We start from the raw sequence: 4,985 nt of genomic DNA on the forward strand, positions 1-4,985 counted from the left end.
CATCTGGCATTGTGTGCCTCCCCATTCTTCCTCCAGACTCTGGGTCCTTGGTTTCCAAATGAGATGCAAAAGCTGCTTTCATCAGAAAAGAGATTTGGGGAGTCATGTCATCAGCTGGTGTTTCTTCAAAATGATGTGAAATAGCATGCTTAAGCATCCCAAGTGATATGTCAGAAAATTCCCGTCTCATCATTTGGAAAAATTCCAGTGTATAGAAACAGTACTCCCCCCCCCCCTTAATGGGCACTGGTTTCAGTCATCATTGAGATGACTAAACAAAATGAAAAAAGCCTCATAAAAGATCTCTCAATAGCTAAGGCATTTTTAAAAATGCTAAATGTACATTGCTAGCATTACTCGTTCATAGGATCCTAATAGCCTGAGCATCTTTTTGTTAGATATGCATTATTGGGGCATCTTGAAAATTAGCCTCTGTTGCCATCTGCTTCCTCTTGCGTCTTCAGAGGGACTTCTGTGCGATGTGTTTTCCAGCAGATTCATGCTATGTGTTTTCCACTAACCATGTTTATGGAATGGAAATGACATTTGGGTGGTGTGCGGAAGTGGGCAATTATGCCACATTTTTGTATGACGTGTCCAGGCAAATTCATTTCTGGTTATCTTTCGGACATGTTCTTGCTGCATGTGAAATAAACACGTGACACTAAATCAACTAGACAGTGACTGCATGTGAGCACAACAAACAAAAGTAGTTTTTTTTTATTTTTAAAAAACCTGATACTCAGCAGGGTTGGATCCTGGCTTGTACCCATGTGACCAGCTGCTCGAGGAGGTGATTTCCACTGATTCTTCCTTTCCCCTGCAATCCCTTGCAAGCACACTATCCTTCAGCTTTGGATTTTAATGATGTCTGTGAGGACGTTCATGCAAGAAACAAGGAATGCCTGTGACTAGTAATGATATGTCGTATAGACAACTGCTTAATTTCCCCCCAGTAATATTAATGTGTTTCAGTTATCATTTGGAAGGGCAATACTTTCCTGTTTAGCAATTTGCATACTCAAAGAAGGATCCCCAGATTATCTGGGGGACAAGCCTGGTAGCCTGGACCCAGCATGACATAGGATAGCAATGTTCAGTAAATCCCACCCTGAGGCTGTGTGCATCCGTCAGGCTTCAGGAAATTGGCTTCCTCCCCCCATGGCAGTAGATCAGCAGAACAAAGGAACAGGAGTCTTCTTACCAGTTAGAAACTTTATATTATCACAGCAAGAGGACAAAGAACCCATCTCCTAGAAATGGTGGTGCTCCCAATTAAGGATTACACCCCCTTGCATCCCTATTAATCCATGTCACTTCTACGTCATGTAATCTGAGCTTGGCCCGTCTGTGCTTTGTGTGCTTTCTGTTCTGCCACTTTCTGAGCTCTTCTTGACCTTGGGTAGAGTGGATGAATGCTGTCCAGAGACAGTGAATCTGTTAACACTGTGTGTGTATGTGTGTGTGTGTGTGTGTGTGTGTGTGTGTGTGTGTGTGTTCTCCTAGCTGTTCCCCATCCAGTATTTCCCAGCTTCTGCCTTCTTAACTATGCCCTTCTGCAAACCACTGTTCCAAATCTATAATGTCCTCCTGCTCCTGGGAAGATTCAGGATTTGGATCCTGATCAGGGGGAGGGGGAGGCTCCCACAATTCTTCCTCAGTGCAGCTCTCCTCAGCACTGTCCCTGACAGTAACTTGAGAGTCAGTGTGGTGTAGTGGTTAAGAGTGATAGACTCGTAATCTGGTGAACCGGGTTCGGGTCTCCACTCCTCCACATGCAGCTGCTGGGTGACCTTTGGCTAGTCACACTTCTTTGAAGTCTCTCAGCCCCACTCACCTCACAGAGTGTTTGTTGTGGGGGAGGAAGGGAAAGGAGAATGTTAGCTGCTTTGAGACTCCTTCGGGTAGTGATAAAGCGGGATATCAAATCCAAACTCTTCTTCTTCTTCTTCTTACAGCTTAAATTCCCTGAAAGGATTCTGAGCACTGTAGATTATCACACACGAAGTTGGCAACTCTTAAACAAACTCCAGGGCCCAGATTGAGGGAAATAATGTGCTTTAAAGGATATAATGAAAGTGCCTTTTGTAATTTATGTTAAGGGAATCAAAATCAACACAACTTGCAACTTGCAAAAAAGCAGGCACACTTTTTCAAATCATTTCCAAACAGACACACCAAGAGAAGCAAGATAGCTTAGTTCCAAGTGTCTTATGAGCAAGAGGAATTTCCTGCTTCCTGCCAGTCCAACCAATTACCATCGCAGGGAAAACCAGAGGATTCCTGTGTCTCCCGTATTTATCTCCTTCATCCAGCTGTGAACATCAGTCTCTGAGAGTGAGTAATGAGTAATGACTCAGAGTCCTAGGAAGCTGCCTCAGAAAATCAGTCCACCTACTGCTGAAATTGACTGGGGGTGTCTCTCCAGGGTTTCAAATCAGACCTTACCTGGAGATGTGGGAGACTGGACCTGGGATCTTTTGCGTGCAAAGCACATCCTCTGCTACTGAGCTACAACCGTTCTCCCTAGAATGCAAGAAGGAGCATCCACCTGGCATTTTAGCAGGCCGGTCCCTGAATGAACCTTTGTCCTCCCTGTCAAAGATTTGTCATAAAGGTAAGGGAGGGGAAGAGAGAAAACAATGCAGACAGCCTCAAGCTGAATTTCTTCCAATACTACTAAGAGGGATGGGAAGAGGCAGCTGCACCTACGAAGCTGGAGCCCTTAGGGGGAAAGAAAGAGAAAAGCAGAAAAACCGAATTCCATTCTTTTGGCAGGTTCATTGGGGCAGAGTAGGTTCCTAACATGTTCAGTTCACATTCTTTTGAATTTCACTGACCTGCAAAAAGCCTTGCATATTCCTCAGTCTCAGGTATGCCTTGTGTCTGGGGGGAAAATGAAGAAGTCACAGGGATTCCCAAGCAGCTTTAGACCAGCCTGTTTCAGCGAGGGAGCCATATAATTTGTTTCCAAATCATATCCACAGATGCACGGCACTTGCATATTGCTCCGGCTCCAGTGCTGGTGTCTGAAGCCGAGGATGCATAATGTTGGCCACAATCCATCTGCATCCTATAACGTCTTGAGAAATACTTTTAAATGTGTTTCCCCTCAAACCAGCTTTCATCTGATTTGAAAATCTACAGCATGGTTAAGCCGAGTTGTGTACATTTCAGGCAGCCATTGTGCACACGCAATGCACACACACAGACAACAGTTTCGTTTTTATGAGAGTTGCAGGAGGTTGTCAGGGTGGAGAAACAAATCGAGTAATGTGCATCAGATGGAGAGACATCCCCAGCTCCTTTCTGGTGTGTATAGGTAAATGTAAAGGGACCCCTGACCATTAGATCCAGTCGTGACCAACTCTGGGGTTGCGGCGCTCAGCTCGCTTTATTGGCCGAGGGAGCCGGCGTACAGCTTCCAGGTCATCTGGCCAGCATGACTAAGCCACTTCTGGCGAACCAGAGCAGCGCACGGAAAAGCCGTTTACCTTCCTGCCAGAACGGTACCTATTTATCTACTTGCACTTTGACGTGCTTTCGAACTGCTAGTTTGGCAGGAGCAGGGACCGACCAATGGGAGCTCACCCCGTCGCGGGGATTCGAACCGCCAACCTTCTGATCGGCAAGTCCTAGGCTCTGTGGTTTGACCCACAGCGCCACCCACGTCCCTCTTTCTGGTGTGTACAGCAACGTAAAAATGCAACTGGAAATGACCCTGCTGAATTTCAAGCTGCTAATTTGTGTGCATAGCCTCAGACATCACAGGCAATAACCAATGAGTACTCTTATGTTCCCACAACACACAAACGCACACAAAACACATGGCTATTGCGTAAGTGATGAAAATGCCAACAGGAAGAATAATCACGTTTTGCCGGCAGCTGTGAAGTTCCAGGGATGTGTGTGATTTGCCTGTGATGATGAGAGGAGTGCTATCTGAGGGAAGCAATTTGGACTCCCCACTCGCTATGGTTGGGCTGCCTGGGAAACATCATTTGGATCTCTGGCACTGATTTGTGAGGACTAGATTTTCCATTTTTATATATATTTCACTGGGGGCAGGATCACAGCAAGGTTTAAAGGCCTGTTCTTGGATGCATTCAATGTTAAATTGTGGGAAAGCAGTGTACTTCAAGGGCATTTTTACTGCAATTTCCTTTTCACACCTAATTGTACGTAATTATGGTATTGTTCCCAGCACAGATTTAATACTCACTCACTTTTTTCTTTTTTCTTTTTGGTCTTGGGAATGATATATGAGCCATATAATCAGAGACAAAAACCCACAGCACTCAGCAGGGCCCAGTATCTCCTGTCTCTAACAGCGTGGGACAGAGATTTGATCATGCATAGTGTTATGAGTTTGGGGAAGGGGTGGTACTGTGGTCTAAACCACTCTGGCTTCTGTCACGGTGCCCCATTGTGCCAGAAGCTACTGTTAGGTCCATCATGAGACATCCACCAGTTTCCAACCACAGACACCAGCAGCCTTCAAACAAGCAAACTTGCCTTATTATCGCTCCCAAGTATCCCACTGCCAGAGGATTGCCTCCTTCCATTCACCAGTTTGCCTCCTCCAAGTGGAAGAAACCTGGGCAGTGCTGAATGTCACATCCATTGCCAGGTGTGTCCTGCTAGAAATAGAAAAGGGCTTTCCCCTTGGCCTGCCTGTATATCCACTCAGTTGCCAAGTGCTTTTGTGACATCACAAGAAACCCACAGCCAATGGCAACAGCTGGGGAGGCATCGTCTTCATTGCTTTGAGCCTCACAATGGCAGGTGGACCTATCAGTGATTGTGTTCTTGTTTATTCAGGACACGGGTGGAGCTGTGGTCTAAACCACTGAGCCTCTTGGGCTTGCCATTTATAAGGTCGTCGGTTCGAATCCCTGCAGTGGAGTGAGCTCCTGTTGCTCTGTCCCTGCTCCTGCCAACCTAGCAGTTCGAAAGCACACCAGGGCAAGTAGATAAATAGGTAC

At 46.0% G+C, this 4,985-nt stretch overlaps 1 long non-coding RNA gene across 1 annotated transcript; it reads right to left on the bottom strand.

Annotated features, from left to right (window-relative positions):
* Positions 1-283: 283 nt before the first annotated feature.
* Positions 284-4,633, bottom strand: LOC308458424. The gene is made up of 2 exons (XR_013977393.1): positions 4,516-4,633; positions 284-2,886 (listed from the first exon to the last, which is right to left on the bottom strand). It is a non-coding gene; the product is annotated as an uncharacterized lncRNA (long non-coding RNA).
* Between the last annotated feature and the right edge of the window lie 352 nt (positions 4,634-4,985).

This window comes from Podarcis pityusensis (genome assembly GCF_964106645.2).
Source record: "Podarcis pityusensis genome assembly, chromosome: 11".
NCBI lineage: Eukaryota > Metazoa > Chordata > Lepidosauria > Squamata > Lacertidae > Podarcis > Podarcis pityusensis.